Source organism: Bos javanicus, chromosome 18 (genome assembly GCF_032452875.1).
Source record: "Bos javanicus breed banteng chromosome 18, ARS-OSU_banteng_1.0, whole genome shotgun sequence".
Taxonomy (NCBI): Eukaryota; Metazoa; Chordata; class Mammalia; order Artiodactyla; family Bovidae; genus Bos; species Bos javanicus.
In genome coordinates, this window is record NC_083885.1 from 23847539 (window position 1) to 23868174 (window position 20636).

The 20636-nt window shown below is 43.2% G+C and overlaps 1 long non-coding RNA gene across 1 annotated transcript; it reads right to left on the minus strand.

Moving 5' to 3' along the window:
- Window positions 1-5166: 5166 nt before the first annotated feature.
- LOC133230185 (uncharacterized) lies at window positions 5167-6728 on the minus strand. Its single transcript, XR_009730781.1, has 2 exons — window positions 5859-6728; window positions 5167-5371 (listed from the first exon to the last, which is right to left on the minus strand). It is a non-coding gene; the product is annotated as an uncharacterized LOC133230185 (long non-coding RNA).
- Between the last annotated feature and the right edge of the window lie 13908 nt (window positions 6729-20636).

Here is a 20636-nt window from a genome sequence, read left to right on the forward strand (position 1 = left end):
ACTAATTGATATGTTAGTAATTTATTGAAGTATCACTGTGCTAAACACTTTCCACGTGTTGTGTCATTTAATCTTCATAGTCATCCTGAGAGCCAGGTAGGTAGGTGTGAAGTGGCATCTCACTGTAGTTTGGGTTTATATTTCCCCAGCAATTAGGGATGGTGAGGATCTTTGCATGTGCTTCTTTGACCAGTTGTATATCTGCTTTGGAGAAATATCTATTCAAGTTTTTTTGTCCATTTTTGAATCGATGTTCATTTTTTGTTGTTGAGTTTTGAGAATTCTTTGTATATTCTGGATATTAATCCCTTATCAAGTAGAGAATGGACATGGCTACATGGGGAAGGAGAGGGTGGGACAAATTGGTAGAGTAGCATATATATATGGAGAAGGCAATGCACCCCACTCCAGTACTCTTGCCTGGAAAATCCCATGGACGGAGGAGCCTGGTGGGTTGCAGTCCATGGGGTCGCTAGAGTCAGACACGACTGAGCAACTTCACTTTCACTTTTCACTTTCATGCATTGGAGAAGGAAATGGCAACCCACTCCAGTGTTCTTGCCTGGAGAATCCCAGGGACGGGGGAGTCTGGTGGGCTGCCGTCTATGGGGTCGCACAGAGTCAGACATGACTGAAGCGACTTAGCAGCAGCGTATGTATATATACACATATGCATACGCACACATTACAATGTGTAAAGTAGATAGCTAGTGGGAACCTGCTATAAAGCACAGGAAGTTCAGCCAATGCTCTCTGATGACCTAGTTGGGTGGGATAGGGTGTGGGTGGGAGGGAGGTCCAAGAGGGAGATATACATCTTTACATATGACTGATTTGCTTCGTTGTACAGCAGAAACTAACACTACATTGTGAAGCAATTTTACTCAAATAAAAAATCCTTTATCAGATATATTATCTGCAGCCCTATTCCATAGGCTGCTGCTTCACTCTGTTGATGGTGTCTTGATGCATAGAAATATTTAAGCTTGATGGTCCAATTTTTCTATTTTTTTCTTTTGTTGCCTGTGCTTCGGTTATACTTCAAGAGCTTAAGTGATTTCCCTAAACCCGATCCGTAGTCTAAACTTTTTTTTTATTTAGATAGTGTAATCCTCACCTCCCTCTCAGTTTTTCCAAATAAAAACTCACTTAGGAAAATCTGGCTTTAAAAGAGAGAACTTGAATGAATAGTTCTCTTCCAAGTAAGTACCTGATCCCCAGGGCATCAATATCCCATAGCAGTAACTTTAGAATAACCTCCACAGGTTTAAAAAGCATTGATCTAGTGATCAAATCTCACCTTTTTTAAATGGGATCACTGAGTCCTAGAGAAGGAAAATTAATTTCTAGAAATTAATTTCTAGAGCTCTGTCTGGAGGACACTGAGGGGATCAGCCATAGCTGATAAAGGAAGAACCCCTTGATTCCTGGCTGGTGAAGATGATCAGTTGATGTAAAAATCAATGAAGAAGATGTTTCCGTGTGTATGGAGAGCTTTGGAATAAAAACATATTGCTAAGGTAAAATAAGACGATTTCTTTTAAAGAGAAAAATATCACCCAAGTTTAAATAGGTAATTAATTAATTCACAAGTAGGTCCAAAGTGAGACCGATTACTAAACAATGACAAATGATAAAGAATAAACCTAAGGTAAGTGATGATCAAGAAGATGAAACAGTTTTAGCTTGGAATCCTATTACAATTCTATTTCAATATAAATAAGCTGACACCAGAAGCAAACGATTAACCCCAAAGCCACTGGCTGTTCATTAGCTAAGGAATAATTTTACATTTCATTATTATTTGTGTTGGCTAAATTTCCATTAAAACTAATTTAGTAAACTGGCTTTCTGATGGGCTTGAAATTAAAAGGAGAAAGAGAAGGCAAGGAGGGGACAAAACAGAGGCCACCATTTGCGCATCAAGGGACGGAATACTCACGAGGGCAAATTGCCACTTTAATTAAAAATAATGTCTCAATTCACTTTCAAAATGAGCCACCAGAAAGTGCCTGGGAAATTTTCCCTGGCCAGGATGTCTGGCTCGTTCACCAAGTGGGTGATTTCTGTTGCTGGGGTTTCTGATTGAATGGAGGAATGGCGGGCTCATTCCCAGGTCAGCTCCTCCCACCCCCAGCTGAGCAGTTTTCAGTTGGGGAGAAAGGGCCTCAAACTCCTCGAATACTTGCCCCAGAGCCTGGGTAAAGAAGTCCATGCTTCATTCTTTGGGCCATTCATCGTGCAGGCTTAAGGACCCCTATGTAACATTAAAATGGGACCAAAATACCAACAACCAGCTTAGCTCACAGTTCACAGCACTCACTTTAGCCACGCCCTGTACTAAGTACTTTCTTGAATTAACTCATTTAATTCTCTGAATCTCTCTAAGGAGGTAGAGCCTATTTATATTCCTATTTTACAGATGTATAAGCTGGGGCACAGGATGAGTAATGGATATTACTCAGTAAAGATGGCCCAGAGCTGAAATTCAAACCTGTCATTTACACCAGAGCTGAGTGCTTAACCATTAAGCTATATTGCGTCTTGATAAAATAATGAAATGACTTTGTGCTGTTTAAGTATAAAAACCAACAGAGCACAAGGTATATATTGAGTTGTTAGGGAAGACAGTGATACAAAGGTGAGTGGGGGACAATTCTGGGTGGGACTTAAAATGCCAGACCCAGGGTTTTGAACTTACTCTTTGGGGATTCACAAAGTACAGTGCCCAGACCACTGGGAGTCCATAAACAGATTCTAAAATAATATTTTGTAGTTATGTGTATGTTTTAAGTTTATTAGAAATATATTTAGCTCACATATACAGTCAGGCAAAAAAGATAATCCTTATTTAAGAACAAAAGAAATTTTATTTAACATTTGGAGTTCCCAAGTGACGCTAGTGATAAAAAATCCTTCTGCCAGTGCAGGAGATGCAGGACACTTGGGTTCAATCCCTGGGTCAGGAAGATTCCCTGGAGGCGGGCATGGCAACCCACTCCAGTATTCTTGTCATGGACAGAGAAGCCTGGCGGGCTACAGTCCATGGGGTTGCAAAGAGTCAGACACTGCTGAAGCGACTTAGCATGAACGCACATATTCTCTTACTGTGTATCAGGCATTGTTCTAAGTGCTTGGCATTTTAACTCAGAACAACTCTATAAGGCGGGTACTATTTTTCACTTCATTTATAGATAGGGAAACGGAGGCAAACAGAAGTTAACATATGCAGGGCTCCCAGCCAGCAGATGACAGAGCCAGGATTGGAACCCAGGCATCTATCTCCAGGCTAGGCTCTCAATGATTATGCTAAGTGACTAAGAGATAGGAGGGTGGAATATAAACACCATGGAAGCGATTGATGTCTGATGACCAGCATCTGCTCCAGGTGATGTCGTCTGGGATGTGTTCTTCCCGAGGGCTGCTGGGAGATATGGCTGGCTCCCACCCCTGTGAGAGGCGCTGCCAGCAGACCTGCTGTTTGTAGCCAATAGGGCAGGATTCCCAGCACATTTCAAGGATCAGGTGTCCACATCAGAAACCAACCCAGCTCTCGGTGGCCAAAATCACTTTGCGGGCAGTGAAGCTTTTTCGCTTCTGTGCAACGGACCAGTATGCACCCACTCTGGAAGCTAGAGGCCCCGGGGACCCCTCAGCCCAGCTGCCTTGGAACGTGGTAGAAGGAAGAGCAAGAGTGTGCCTTTGGATGGCTCCATGCAGGAAATATTACGCATTCACCGAAGACATAATCATGCCGCCTCCCCTGACCTATGATAGCGGAAGCAGGACTGGAGACTGCCCTCCCCTGTGCATCAGTGCCTAGTCCATCTCCATCGGACCCTTCTCACTGGTGAGTTCTCTATCTGGACCACCCTTACCAAGGGTGCCCACTCCCACCCCAACCCACCTTCTTTCCCAAAAGCTCCACTGAGGCAGAAATTGTGTCCTATGCCCCTTTCCTGTTCTGCATGGCCACCATAAATATTTGATGCCCGATCCAGAAGAGGAGGGTGGTAACCAGCCCAGGCTCTGCCACCACTCACTTTTGACTTTCTATCTAAATGGCCCTGGGCAAGCCCGGTAATCCCTCTGTATCCACTCTCTTCATCTGAAAAGGAGACTGATTGCAGACCCAAGTCATATGATGGAGTTGGGAGGGTTGTCTAGATAATGTATCTAAAACACTTGTCCCAATATGAAAGAACATATTGAATATTAGATAAACAATAACTGACTCAATAATATTAGTATGCATATGAAAGAACATATTGAATATTAGATAAACAATAACTGACTCAATAATATTAGTACGCTTCACGTTTGATGGTCGAGATCTGAAGTTTGGAAATGGGCAAGCGTAATTCACATCTACCACTCACATCTGTGTTGGGTTTGGCATCAAGTAGGCACTGCAACCTCCCAGACCTGACGCCCTCTTCCCTTTATTAGATTCTCTGCTTTCCCTTCTGGCCTGGACAAGCCCTCACTTCTCTAACTAATGGGAGGAGTGATTCTTTGCCAGAGAAAGGGGAGACATCCTCAGAAAGGCATCTGAAACGTTGCCATTTACGGTTTCAGAAAGAAGGCCATAGCTACTCTTTCAATGACACATGCACAAAAGCTCTTGTTATGGACACAAATAAGAAAAGTGAACCCTTCGCCTGGTGTAATTCACTTCATTTATTGACCGGAGGCCTCTCCCCCAACCCCGATTTCTTTGCGTTTGTCAGCGGTTCAGAGACCCCTGGCATTCAGCATGATTTGTAATGTAAATTATATAATTGTACTTTCACATATTTTAACATCAAATGAAATGATTGACTACAGAATCGGAGCTGTCTACAGGTGGGGGTCAATTACCATCTGAATAATCACAGTGCCACACAAGAATAGCACAGCCGCTGAGCGTGACATATTTTTATCTCTATGCATTTCAATGAAGTCAGGCTGGTACATAAAAGGTTATCACCTAGGAAACATATTTTCCTAAGCACAAGTTAAACATGCAAGTGAGATCAGCAAAGATATTCAATTTAGCCAGTCAACCCTAACCTATTAATATTTTAACAAAATCCAGTGAGGATAATTTTTTTCTTTGATCCCATTTCATGTGAGCAGCCGGGAAAGGGAAGAAAAATTAAAAACAAAATAGTCAAGCATACAGAATGAGGTTATGTATTAAGTGGGCTATTTAATGTTTCTGGCATTTCATAGCCCAGGGGGAAAGTGTGGATGGATTTAACCATCAAGAGCTGTGTTCCCTTGGCCACAAAGTTCGAGAAACATAAAATAATCTATACTTCCAAGCTGACAAATCGTACCTGACACCCAGCTTCATCTCACCGGGACTCCAGAGATCAGCATTAATCATCTGTTACAGGGAGTAAAAAGAAAAGTAAATCATGCCACGCTGAAAAGTGAGATGGAAGGTCTTCGGGCAAGGATTTTAATCAATAATATGTGGGATGATAACCAGAAGCTATTGTTTTAATCTTCCGATATGAAAAGAAATGAATGCAAAACACCAAACTACCAAGAGCCGAAGTGGCTTCTGTGAGGCCTCGTAAGAACTGAAACGTTTGGCAGCTCAACTTTCCGGATTGATTCATGACAACACACACACCATTTCTTTTTAAAGGGAGTCAAGTGCGTTCTTGGAGTGGCGTATTGCTATAGCCTCAGCTGTTGCCCAGGTGCTGGACCCGGGGTTCTGATTTGCTCAGTTGCCCTTGAGTAGTAAATGTCTAGGTTTCGTGTGTGCAACACCCATTACTGCCTCTTCTATGGGCACCTTCATTTTCCTTGAGACCCTCCCCTCCCCTACTCCCAGTCCCTGTGGTTTGGGTTGTTGACTTTACCAGGGGCTCCAGGAGAAGACGTGTCTCTGTCCCAGCATTACTGTGATTAATCAGTTCAGGGATGGGTGTGTGGCTCACTAGAACCCACAAAATGCAGCCTTGGGTGTTCTTGGCAGTATTATTGTGAAAGAGGCTGTTATGGTTTGAACTGTGTTCCTTCTCCAAAATATGTATGGTGAAGTCCTAACTCTAAATACCCGACAATCTGATGTTATTGGGCCATAGGATCATTGCAGATGTGATTAGTTACAATGAAGTCTTACTGGAATCGGTGGGACTCCTAATACACTGTGATGAGCATCTTTATAAAAAGAGGAAATTCAGACACAGGCTCACACATAGGAGAGGGCCATGTAAAGATGAAGAGGTTGGGGTGATGCTTTTACAAAGCCAGAGAGCACCAAATACTTTCAGCAAACCAGCAGAAGCTAGGGGAGAGGCATGGAGTAGATTCTTATCACAGCTCTGAGAAGAAAAACCAACCCTGGCGACATTTTGATCTCAGACTTCTAGTCTTCAGCACTGGGAAACAATTTCTGTTGTTTAAGCCACTCCGTTTGTGGGACTTTGTGACGGCAGCTCTTGCAGACTAATACAGAGGCCCACTCTCTTTTATTCCCACGTACCAGGAGCTTTGAACATTTAAACCTGGTCTATGCTGTGGTCTGAATGTGTTCTCCCAAAATTCCTATGCTGGAGTCCAAACCCCGACAGATGGTGGTATTAGGAGGTGGGGCCTTTGGGAGATGTTTAAGCCATGAGGGTGGAGCCCTCGTGAATGGGATTAACATTCTATAAAGAGGCTCCTGAGAGGTCCCTAGCCCCTTCCACCATATGAGGACACAATGGGAAGTCTGTGACCTGGAAGAGATCCCCTCCCCAAGCATGCTGGCACTCCGATGAAGGACTTAGAGCCTTCAGAACTGTGAGAACTTGTTTATGAACTGCCTGGCCTGTGGCATTTTGTTATAACAGCCCAAATGGACTAAGAGAGCATGGTAGGCACTTATCTTTCCTAGCCGTGGAGCCAACAATTGCAAAGCTGAGAAAATACAGAGATACCTACCTCAGACAAATGTTGCTTGAGCCCCTGGAGCCATTCATCTCTATTAAATTCCCACTTTTACTGCAGCTAGTTAGAATTTAATTTTCATCATTTACAACCAAAGGAATCCTGAATGGTTTATTCTGAATGCAATCAATATGATCTTGCATGTGTGCATGCAAAGTCACTTCAGTTGTGTCTCACTCTGTGCGACCCCATGGACTGTTGCCCGCCAGGCTCCTCTGTGTCCATGGGATTCTCTAGGCAAGCATACTGGAGTGGGGTGGCATGCCGTCCTCCAGGCTATATGATCTTAGGATGAATTAATAGATACTAAGTCTTTAGAACAAATTAGACACGGGAAGATTGCATTCAGTTTGAGGCATCATACATTCAAAAGGGATTCAGGTAAATGTGGGCAGAGTGTTTGGGTGGTGAGAAGCCTGCACAGTGAATCACAGGAGGCATAAAGAGATGCTTGTTGTAGGCAAAAAAAAAAAAAAAATTTATAGAAAACATGACAGATGACCTCAAATATCCACAGGAATGGGAATTAAAGTAAAGACTTGGATTTAATCTCATGTCCCCAAGGATAAAAATAAGAAGCCACAGGAATACAGAAAGAAAACACTGATTTTCTAATGCTCCCAGCTATGGGAGAAAGTAATGAGCTGGCCCTGAAAGCAGTGAGTTCTCTGTCACAGAAGGTATTCCAGCAGCAGAGGGGAATTCTGTCTCCTGATGGGTACTCACTGAAGGGGTAGATAGGTTGTGTGTTTGCTGTGCTTAGTCGCTTCAGTCGTGTCCGACTCTGTCGACCCTATGGACTCTAGTCCACCAGGCTCCTTTGTCCATGGGATTTTCCAGGCAAAAATACTGGAGTGGATTGCCATGCCCTCCTCCAAGCGATCTTCCCAACCCAGGGATCAAACCCACATCTCTCATGTCTCCTGCATTGACAGGTGGATTCCTTATCACTAGCGCCACCTGGGAATTTGGATGACCTTAAAGCCCACTCCAGTGTTCTTGCCTGGAGAATCCCAGGGACGGGGAGCCTGGTGGGCTGCCGTCTCTGGGGTCGCACAGAGTCGGACACGACTGAAGCGACTAAGCAGCAGCAGCAGCAAAGCCATTCCAACTTCGACTTTTAGTTCTGTAATTCCTTTACTAGAACCCAGGTGACTTGGACATGTCCTTTCCCACTTGTAGACCTCAGTTTCCCCATCTGTAAAATAAGGAAGTTGGGCCTGATGGTCCTTAAACATTATTTTGACTAGAATATGCCATGATTTCATTTTTCCAACTCCGTCCTTTCTGCCTCAACTTCGATGGAAGTTGAGCTTGGGCTCACTTGAATGCAGAATATCACACCACTAATCTTTTTTTTTTTTTTAATGTGGACCATTTTTAATGTCTTTACTGAATTTGTCACAATATTGCTTTTGCTTTTTTTTTTTTTTTTTTTTGGCCACGAGGCAGATGGAATCTTAGCTCTCCAACCAGGGACCAAATCTGCACCCACTGCATTGGAAGTCCTAACCACTGGACCACCAGGGAAGTCCCTACCCCACTAATCCTTGATTCAAGGAGCAGCTAACATAGATGTGGGACTGGTGAGGCAGCGGGGCACAGAGCAGGGGTCATCTCACATTCTTTCCCTCTTTGCTTTAATGAAATTGCCCACTTCACAGCAGAGGGCTGAGGGGTAACATTAAACCTATAATCCAGTTGGCTCTAGATTTCTTTTGGATGGCCCATAGGCACACACTATTGGCCAGTTAAGGAACAAACTAGATGAAAGCTTAAAACAGCATCACAAGCTCTCTCTAGTCTTTCTTTGGAAGATGCTGGGATTTCATGCTAAGGAGCAGGGAAGGTGGGATGTTCATCTTATCTCTCAGCCCCAGGTTGCCCTCTTCATCTGGACTATTATCCTTTGTAGCCCTTGTCACATGATGGCCAGACAGTTAACTGCCAACTCGGCACAGGATTTAGGTTTGATATTGCAAAAAAAAAAAAAGCCTGGGCAATATAAGAGAAAACATTCTTGTTTTGCCCAGTGTGAATGTGGGCTGGGCCAAGTGAAAGACATTTGTTTATCATCAGGAGAGAAATCAAGAGTGGATTGTGGGAGAGTTCCTATCCACTGGGCTGGGGAAAAAGTCTTGAGATTGTTCTGGGCAAGGCACATCCCAGCCATTTTGAAAAGACCCCATGCTGCTCTTCAGCATATTAAGATTGATCCACTTATTATCTTGGCCTGTTTAAGCTCTTCCTTGTTTCTAAATTATTTTTCAAGTCAGCAATCCTTTTTCCTTTTTTTAATTGGAGGATAATTGCTTTACAATATTGCATTGGTTTCTGCATATCCCATATCCCATTCTCACCGGATATGGCTTTGGGGCTTCCCTGATGGCGTAGACAGTAAAGAATCTGCCTGCAATACAGGAGATGCGGATTCAATCCCTGGGTTGGGAAGATCCCCTGGAGAATGAAATGGCAACCCATTCCAGTATTCTTGCCTGGAGAATCCCATGGACAGAGGAGCCTGTCCGCTGCAGTCCATGGGGTTGCAAAGAGTCAGAGACAACTGAGCGACTAACACTTCCTTACTAATCTTTAAAACGAACCCCCAACATGAACAGGAACACTGTCTGTTTAGAACATCCATAAGATGCCGGTATTTTGAGGGTTTCGTCCATTCCACTAAGAGGACCCATCTCAGGTTAAGGCGTTCTTGAAGAGAAAAGAAGTCACAGTGTTTTCTCTCAGAAAGGATTCATTCTTCATGAAAACAACATTTTACATTTGGAAGGTCCTTCACTTTAAAATAGTCTCACAACTGAGGACTCCCCAGAGTGAAAAGCAAGGACGGACTGTAAAACTAATAATCCCAAAGGTCCCACTCTGTCAGTAAGAGTCCCTCACGCCTGCATGAAGGGTCTTGAGCACAGGCACCCCCAAGGTCATTGGCATCTCCCCAACACCCCTGTGAAGAAAGCACGGCTGGAATTACTATTTTCAGTTTCCAGGTGGGAAAACAGATTCAGAGAAGGTAAATGTCTTGCCCAAGGCTACAGAACTAATAACACAGTGTCAGAGCTGGAACCCAGATTTTTCGACTCGATTTCCACTAGAACTGGCAGCCTCTAAACAGGGAGACAGACCAGCAGGAATGTGAGGAAGGAAGGATTTCCTGATTGTTTAGACACCTGTTTGCCGATTCCTTAGAGTCCTGGTTCTCCAAGTGTGATCTCTGCGCCAACACCCTTAGCATCACCTCGATATTGGCCAGAAATGCAAGTTTTGGGGTTCTATCCTAGACCTTTTGAATCAAAAGCTGGAAGAGGGAACAGAAACCTGTGTTTCCAAGCCCTCCAGGTAATTTTGATGCACACTCAAACTTTCAGAACCGCTCCCATAGAAGGTGAGGGTGTTTTGTGGGTTTGCTGAAATGGCTGCTTCAAAACACATGTCAAAATTCCAACTCATCACCTCCAAATTCCATTTAACCAAGGCCAGAGTCCAAAGCCTTGAAAAGCTTGTTATGATTCAAAGTTGCCTTCCCCAGCTCTGAGACCGCAGGAATAAAGACTCACTTACACTCCTATAGAGGCCTGTCCCCAAATTCTCTGCCAGTCACTCACCATTGGCACAGAATTAAGCCCAGCTCAGCTATGCGGCTGATTATATCCTGGGACTGGGTGACCAGTAACTTTAATCCTGTAATCTTTGGAAAACAAAGAGCTAAAGTCTCCTGGATGTCTGGGGTAAGCAGAGGAGGCCCCAGGGGTTTGGTTTCATCTGTATTAGGCCAGAAGGACCATGAATGTGTCTGTATACATGCCCCATGCTTGCTTCCTCTTGGATCTAAGCATTCTTCTGTGGGAAATATTAATATGCAAAGAAAACAAACATCACCAGAAAGATGGAAAGTACAGAGTCAGTGATTATTAAAGTTGGGAAAGCAGGACTGGGTTCTTTCCCCAACACTCAGATGGACTCTGTGCTGTGCTAAGTCACCTCTGTCGTGTCCGACTCTTTGCAACCCCATGGACTGTAGCCCACCAGGCTCCTCTGTCCATGGGCTTCTCCAGGCAAGAATACTGGAGTGAGTTGCCAAGCCCTCCCTGGAGTATCTTTCCGACCCAGGGATCGAACCTGCGGCTCTTATGTCTCCTGCATTGACAGGCGAGTTCTTTACCACTAGTACCACCTGGGAAGCCCCAGATGGACTCTGCTGCTGCTGCTGCTGCTAAGTCGCTTCAGTTGTGTCCGACTCTGTGCAACCCCATAGACAGCAGCCCACCAGACTCCCCCGTCCCTGGGATTCTCCAGGCAAGAACACTGGAGTGGGTTACCATTTCCTTCTCCAATGCATGAAAGTGAAAAGTGAAAGTTAAGTCGCTCAGTCGTGTCCAACTCTTCGTGACCCCATGGACTGTAGCCTACCAGGCTCCTCCATCCATGGGATTTTCCAGGCAAGAGTACTGGAGTGGGGTGCCATCACCTTCTCCACAGATGGACTCTAAGACCTGCTAAAAACCAGGCTGCCATGGAGAGGATTCCACTACCCAAGCTCACCAGGCTCTCTGGTGGTGCAATGGTCTGGCACAGAAAATCTATTTATGGGGATGGCTGCCATAGATAACCCTGGGGAAAGAGGCTGACAAAAGGAAGGAAATTGCAGTGTCTTCAAAAGGCCAGGTGGTTTAGGACAAAGTTGAAAATCATACACAATGATGTAAATCAAAGATCTTTGCAAAGTGGTAGTTCTTGGGCTGAACTTGACCTCCAGGATTTTGTTTAATCCACACTTGGCCCAACTCAAGGGTTTCATCTTAAAGGTGAGTGTGTTGCCACTAAATAAAAATAAGGAAAGTTCACAGAAAAATCTCTGAATTGCCCCATCTCAAAATCAGAAGATCCAGCTACATTGTGTCCACTCCTCCTCACGGCAGCAGTCTCTCGGTCTCAATTCCTGCCAGCTGCCCCTTTGTATGTGACTCACCTGACCTCAGCAGTAATTTAAGTTAGTAAGCCCTAATTTCAGCAAACCCTGAGCTTATACCATTTAGTATCACAGACCTAAACCGGTTTTATAATAGTTCCAGGCTACAGTAGAATTGTCTCTTGGGTGGCTATTTTCCCGTGAGTAATCAGCAATGAAACACTGATATAAAATCAGGATGAGTCTTTAGAAGTCTAGAATCAATGACCCAGTAAATGTTCACATTCTTTGCCAATAAAATCAAATGAAAAATGTAATAATCTATAAAAATGACAGTAAGAGAAGCTAACTAATGACTTAAAAATCTTATATTCATTGATTTTTTTTTTCTTTTTTTTGCCTGCCATTGTGACTAGAAGCCCGGTGAAGGCAGGGACTTTGTTCTGATGACCGCCATATGCCCAGTGCCTAAAACAATGTCTAGTACCCTGTAGGCATTTACCAAATATTTGTTGTGCAAATGAACAACAGTAGTAGTTGAGCCATTGCTCTGAGCAGTTTATAAGTAAGATTTCAGAGATGCTCTTTAACAGATGAGGAACCCGAGATAAAAAGCAGGTAACCAACATGCCCAACGTCACCTGGCTGGTCAGTGGTGCAGCAGACCACGGACCGTTCCTGGCTCCTCCCCAACCTCTTACTGCAGCTCAATTTCTCAGACTGAAACTGACTAACGAAGGCTCCCTGAGCCAGTCCAAACCTTTGAATGTCTTTCTGGTGCAAAGTACACACTCACTAAAAGCTTTCCAAGTTTGCATTATTAAAAGTGTTATTTCCCTGAGAATAAGAACAGGAGGGCTCTTAAAGAAACCTGTGATCTAACAAAAAGGCCAGAAGTCAAGAAGTTAAAGACCTCTCAGGGATCAGTTTCAATTTCTGCTTCCTCTTCCTTAAGCCTTCGTAGGTTCCTGTTTTCCCATCTATAAAAATTGGGAAAATACTTTCTCTGACCTCCTTTTCACAGGAACGTTTGCTGGGCAAAATGTGACGGAGGAAAATGCAAAACATGTAATATTTATAATAATACACTTACTTGACAAGTTTAAAATGTGGTTTCCAATTTCTTATCTTATTGTCCCCACTTCTAAGAACTCTGTTGATAGACTATGGATTGTTAATTCCATAAAAATAAGAAAAGTGAGGCTGAAAAGTAATTATCACTTGCCAAACATCACCGGGTTTTATTGTTTAGTCACTCAGTTGCATCCAACTCTTTGCGACCCCATGGACTGCAACACACCAGGCCTCCCTGTCCTTCACCATCTCCCTGAGTTTGCTCACACTCACGTTCATTCAGTCAGTGATGCCATCCAACCATCCCATGCTTTGTTGTCCCCTTCTCCTCCTGGCCTCAATCTTTTCCAGCACCAAGGTCTTTTCCAGTAAGCTGGCTCTTCACATCAGGTGGTCAAAGTATTGGAACTTCAGCTTCAGCATCAGTCCTTCCAATGAAAATCATGGAGTTTACAAATAATAAAAACTGGGGCTAGAACCCACCCACTTCTTCTAGGCCAAGTGTTGATCAAGAACTATAGGGAGAATGGGATATTGCTATAAATGTGCTTGCTCTGTGATGTTTGGGGATGGAGTGATTCAGATAAGCAGACGGTCAAGCACAGGACCAGGTTGTATACCTCACAATGAAGAAGAGAGAACAGGCTTCCCAGAGCTTATGTTAAGCTATGAGCAGCATAAGGGAAGAGAGATGAAGGGCAAGGATTCCAGATACAGAGTATTTGCAAGGTAGTTCAAAGAGCATTCTGGAAATGATAAGTGCAGAGGCTGTCCATGCCAGATTTGAGATGCTGGCCGATAGAAGAAGGGTCAGGGAAACTGAGACCTTGAATGCCAGGCTACTGACATATCTTGTTTTTCCTAAACCATTGGAAGCCCATGGGATTTTCTTAGTGGAAAGAACATGGGCTTTGGAGGTAGCAAGTCCTGGATTCAAATCTCAATACTACCTTTTTCTGTTTCACATCATTGGTTGGCTGATTGGAGGCCAAAAGCCTGTCACTCAGCACAGCAGCAACTACTCCACTGTCCCCAAGCTGGCTGGACAGGGACTGGGGCAAAGCAGGCAGAGGAGATGAGAGTCTGAGATGCCCGGCTACAGGTTCATTAGTGATGTGAAGTGTCATTCCCGCCTCCAGGTTCTGCTGAAGTACAGAAGCATCTCGATCAGGCAGTGTGGGGGAAGAGAAGGGGGGTGTCACAGACTCCAGCGTTGATCTGTATTCGAGTGTTTTATACAGAGAACTCTCTCTTCAGACTTGCAACAGGCCCATAATTAGGGAGACAGGGTGATGGTGTCCCTCGCAGGTTGGCTGATGCATTCCACTCTTACCGTCACCTTTCAAGTGTGTCTTTGAGGCTTCTCTTTCTGGATTGTTCTGGGAGAGTCTTATGTGAATAAATAACCACGCACCTTGCATCGTGTTGACCAGCATAACCTTTCTACACACTTTGCAGCCCCTGCGAACCTGACAAAGCATCCTCCATAATCAGTGTTCTTATTTTAAAAGGCCAGCTTTATTATTATTTTTTGAGAGCTATCGTGTAGGAAATAGATACATTTAAGGGGAAACAGGCAAGCTACCAGCCATCAGAAGGAAAGAAAGAAATAATTGCTTTTTAATACATTATGTATCACCTGTTCAATGCTAACATCTTTCTTGTGGAGCTCAGAACTTCAGTCACACTAAAGTAGGCTCTTATTTACTCGCCATTGTATAAATGTAGACAATAAAACTATGAGGCTTCCTTGGTGGCTCAGACAGTAAAAGAATCCTCTTGCAATGCAGGAGATCTGGGTTCGACCCCTGGATCCAGAAGATCTCCTGAAGAAGGGAACGGCTACCCCTTCCAGTATTCTTGCCTGGACAATCCTATGGAGAGAGGAGCCTGGCAGGCTACAATCCACAGGGTCGCAAAGAGTCGGACACGACTGAGCAACTAAACAACAGGGAATTAAGATTCCACATGTCACTGGCAAGGCCAAAAAAATAAAAAATAAGTAACACAACCCAGACATGAATTGATCCTGGACATGTGATGCTGATTCCCACCCCTTGCACTAGGCCCCAGCTGTTCTGCTGTCCCTCTCCAGCCCTCCTTTTCAGGAAACTAAACTAAGGGGTCCTGAGATTAGTTCTGGGGTTTGGCAACTAGATCTGGACCAGCTCTCAGGGAGCAGATGTTCTGCTAACAAATACTTCCATCGTGATTGGCACACGCTGTCACCTTGGTGGGCTGGCTCAGAAGCAAAAGCCAACGAGTAAATGGACCATGGAAGCTGAATTACCAGCCCAGCCCTTGGTGGTTTTTAAATTATAGATTTTTAAACAAAGCTAAATATAGAGCAATTAAGAAATGGCTCCACATTCTACTCCAAAGAACAAAACAGCTGAAGTGGAGTTAACATCACACATGCATATGCATGAGATGAACAGAGGGAGCTGCTTAGAGTAAAACCCACACTCTCTCACTGGGTTTTCTCTAGCATAGCCCACATGTTCCTGCCTCGGGGCCTTTGAACATGCTGTTCCCACCACCCCATCTGATCACTCCCATTCCATTCTCCTCTTTGCTAGCTCTTTTCTTTCTTTTGAACAGTCACCTCCTTAGATTCTCCCCCAATTCCCCTCTCAGTCCGTTTTATCTCTTCTCATGGGTTTTACGACCACTGGCCATTTTTTTTTCATTTATTTCCTTTTTTTGGGTCTCATTCCCCTACTAGTGCCCAAAGCCTCTTTTTCTTCATCTGCACCATAATGATAGTATTTCCACTCTGCCTGTTGCTGTGACAACTGAGATGCTGAAAGCCAATCACCTTCACTGGTCTCCCCTCCTTTGGCTCAATAGGACTGCTAGTCTGTTTTATAGAAACGATTAATATGGCGGTTGCCAAGGGCTAAAACATCTATTTCTGCTTTATTGACTATGCCAAAGCCTTTGACTGTGTGGATCACAATAAACTGGGGAAAATTCTGAAAGAGATGGTGGGAATACCAGACCACCTGACCTGCCTCTTGAGAAACCTATATGCAGGTCAGGAAGCAACAGTTAGAACTGGACCTGGAACAACAGACTGGTTCCAAATAGGAAAAGGAGTACGTTAAGGCTGTATGTTGTCACCCTGCTTATTTAACTTATATGCAGAGTACATCATGAGAAACGCTGGGCTGGAAGAAGCACAAGCTGGAATCAAGATTGCTGGGAGAAATATCAATAACCTCAGATATGCAGATGGCACCACCCTTATGGCTGAAAGTGAAGAGGAACTCAAAAGCCTCTTGATGAAAGTGAAAGAGGAGAGTGAAAAAGTTGGCTTAAAGCTCAACATTCAGAAAACGAAGATCATGGCATCTGGTCCCATCACTTCATGGGAAATAGATGGGGAAACAGTGGAAACAGTGTTAGACTTTTTTGGGGCTCCAAAATCACTGCAGATGGTGATTGCAGCCATGAAATTAAAAGACGCTTACTCCTTGGAAGGAAAGTTATGACCAACCTAGATAGCATAGTCAAAAGCAGAGACATTACTTTGCCAGCAAAGGTCCGTCTAGTCAAGGCTATGGTTTTTCCAGTGGTCATGTTTGGATGTGAGAGTTGGACTGTGAAGAAAGCTAAATGCCGAAGAATTGATGCTTTTGAACTGTGGTGTTGGAGAAGACTCTTGAGAGTCCCTTGGACTGCAAGGAGATCCAACCAGTCCATTCTAAAGGAGATCAGCCCTGGGATTTCTTTGGAAGGAATGATGCTAAAGCTGAAACTCCAGTACTTTGGCCACCTCATGCGAAGAGTTGACTCATTGGAAAAGACTCTGATGCTGAGACGGACTGGGGGCAGGAGGAGAAGGGGATGATGGAGAATGAGATGGTTGGATGGCATCACCGACTTGATGGACATAAGTTTGAGTAAACTCTGGGAGTTGGTGATGGACAGGGAGGCCCGGCGTGCTGCAATTCATGGGGTCGCAAAGAGTCGGACATGACTGAGTGACTGAACTGAACTGAAGGGCTGAAAGGAGAGGGAAATGAATGGATATAGAGTTTTAGTTTGGTAAGATGAAAAAGTTTCATTGCATATCAATGTGAATATAATTTAAAGTACTGAACTATATACACGTAAGATAGCTAAGATGGAAAGTTTTGTGTATGTATTTTTTACCACATTTTAAAAAAAATTAATGTATATAATATGATAACTTTTGTGCAAGAAACATGAGAAAATGGAAATTAATATATATATAGTATTTTGTAATATATATTACAAAAATAGTGTATTTGAATATGTATTACATATTAAAACATTATATATTAAATTATATATATTATATATTGTACATATTTAACATATTATATTAAAATATATATTACAAAATAGTAAATTTGAACATAGTATTTTTATATATATTGTATTTTTGTAAAAAGAAACTGAGAAAAGATAAACCAGAAATGAATGAAAATGGTTTCCTATCATGATGGGCTGGAAAAGGGCAAAAGAGAAGGAAGGGAAGAAGAATTTAGTGAATACACCCTTTTAAATAAGGTTCTGACGTTTGAACCTTGTGACTATTTTAAAAGAACAGAGTTAAATTTTAAAGTGTCTGGAAAGTAAACCCTAACACTGAAATCAAACAGAAATGAATTAACTAAACTACCTATCACAATGATAATATAACCACACACCCACACAAAAGTACTTGTAGAACTTTTGAACATAATATTCCAACAGTTAACATATAGTGGGATGTAGTCTAAGAACAAAAAAAGTATAAAGAAATCTTGAACTTTATTTAAAGCATCTTTTATCCATAGGAGTATCTGTGTGGTAAATCCGAACAATTTGGTGTATATTGTAGGAAAGGGCAAATGAGTCAGTACATCAATATCATTGGTACCCAGTGTCCTCCCTGTGAGAGAGAGCAAATGTATGGAGTGAATGAGGAAACTGAATTGAAGATATCACATTAATCCAAGAATCATGACTGGGAGAGAAATCATATGAGGTCAAAACTATTTGGAACAGTTCTCCTTAATATGGTTCACTGAAGAAGCATTCCATGCTACCTGGATTTTAGAAGAGTCCTTGATTCTTTTAGTGTGGCTTTTCCTTTATTCTTAGAACAACTCCATGCTTTTCTCTGATGGTCAGTTTTATGTGTCCATGTGGCCAGGCTATAGTCTCCAGTTACTTAATCAATACTAATGCCAGTGCTACAATGCAAGAATTTTGTAGATGTGATTAAGGTCCCTAATCAGTTGACTTTCCATAGGGAGATTATTCTAGATAATCTGGGCATAACTAATTCAATCAGACAAATGACTTGAAGAACAGGATAGAGGCTTTCTAGAAGAGAAGAAATTCTGCCTGTGGACCACATCTCTAGCCCATGCCTGAGAGTTCCAGCCTGCCTTCCTGATAGCCTATCATACAGATTTAGGACTTGCCTAGTCAGCCAATTCCTTGCAATAAACCTCTTAATTATATCTTCTACTGGTTCTGTTTCTTAGACTGAACCCTAACTGATATATCTTCTAATAGACTTCTTTTGTTTCTCCTTTAATTCAGTTTCTGTTACTTATCACCAAGTAATGGAGCCCCACTTAAATCACAGTGTTGAGAATGTCCTCATCACTATTACTCTAGCAACTTCTCAGAGAAGGTCAGCCATAACCTCTACCCCTCATCAGACATGGGCCCTGTGTTGACCAAGGACTCCTCCTTCCAGATTTGGGGGCCCTGCCAGGATTCAGTGAATAAATAACTAGCTCTATTGCAATAGCCTATAAGAACAGCCATTTCTGGGGTTCCTCCCTCTGTGTTCTGGTAATCAGACTTGGGATTTGTCAGAGGCCCTGAAATATTCATGAACAACTGCTTCAGCGATTTCAACAGCTGCACAAATAGAGATGAAGTCTACAGGGGAAGCAGGAAGACAGGGGTTCTGGGGTTTTCATGTCATCTTCTCATTTATTCTCAATCCCATCAGACAAAGAAAGAATTTGGGAAATTCCAAGGAACTCTGATAGCCAGACAGTGCCAAGCTTCAGGCAGGAAGCTAAGGACCTCAAAGGCCAGGGTATCAGAATCCCCCGGGGGCTGGGCGGGGGCGGAGTTTCTTAAAATACAGGTTGCTGGGTCCCACTACAGATTATCCAATCCAGTAGGTCTGGGGTGGGGCCTGGAATTTTGCATTTTTAACAAATTGCCAGGAGGTGCCCATGCTGCAGTTCAGGTGACCTTACTGCTTTACAATATTAAAGCAATAGCTTAAAAAGACAAGAATGTAGATAGTCGATGCTTCATCTGTCTAATGAAAACCAGTCTGAGTCTTTTTCTTATCTGAGTCTCTTCTCTGAATTTTGGGCTTTGCACTGAACTGCTGGGAGCTCCCTGGTCATTACAGGATGTGATCAGAGGCCTCAAAGTCATCAATTTGAAGGCCACTCTGAGCAAGACCCATACCATTATCTCTAGATTCCAGCCACTCCTATAAGACTCAGTTCCACAACTTTCTACCTGTATGTCTCGGTAAATGATTTTAAATCTCCGTTCTCAGTTTCCTTGTTAAGAAATGGCGACAACAATGGTCACTACTTTCTGGACTATTGTAAAGGCATCCTAAACTGATGTGGATTAGTGGTGGCTCATAGCAAGCAGTTGTATAAGTCAGAATCCTGGTAAGAAACAGAATTCACTTGGGCAGGTTCCAACAAGAAAGCTGGGATGAAGGAATTACTCATAGCTGTGGGCAGGTGTGGGGGCCATGGTGGGATACTGAGGCACCTAAAGACTAGCAGCAGAGAAAAACTGTTCCATCTCTTAGAGCTGAAAGACAAGAGGAGGAAACTGTACTACTAGAGGCCAGAGCATCTGGGGCTTGGACGAGGGCCACCCTGGCAGGAGCTGTAACCATGGAAGGGGGAAGACATAGCCAGAGATGCAGCGCCAGTAAAGGGAGGGAAAAAATACTCTTTCTCTCTCTTCCCAACTTATGATTTCCTGCTGGCCTTCCCATTGGCTGAAGCCAAAAGGCAATGAGACGCAGAGATGCAGTACACAAGAGTCTACTTCCTGGATCACAGAGCAGGGAAAGAAGGGCAGAAAGAGGATGGAGCACTGCAGTACCAAGTAGAGACTCAAGAACACAGTGCTCAATTAGCGTGTACCATTGTGAGAGATACAGTGAACGCACATCTCTCACTTCCTGGGACAATTCCATTTTATTGTTGCATGTTTTTTAATTGGAGGAAAATTGCCTTATAATGACGTCTTGGTCTCTGCCATCCAACAAGGTGAATCAGTCATAATTATACAGATATCCCCTCACTCTTGAGCCTCCTTGCTCAAAAGACACGTGTACCCCAATGTTCATTGCAGCACTATTTACAGTAGCCAGGACAATTCCAGTTTATGCCCATGGTACGTTTTTGCTCCCAAAGTTTTCCCAGTTAGGAAGATAAACTATATGATCACCCTAGGTATTTATCAAATATATGAAAATCTGATCTGCAATGGGAAGAGAGTTCCAAAAAAATCATTTTGGTTCTTTGGAGACAATGTGTCCAAACTGATGTTCTGTTTATTGATGCAACCGGGGGTTACATGGGTGTATTCAACTAGTGAACACATATATATAGAAAGTGCACATTTGTGATTTCCAGAAAACTTTTCTGTATTTATACTATACATCAATAAGTAAGTTTATTGTTTT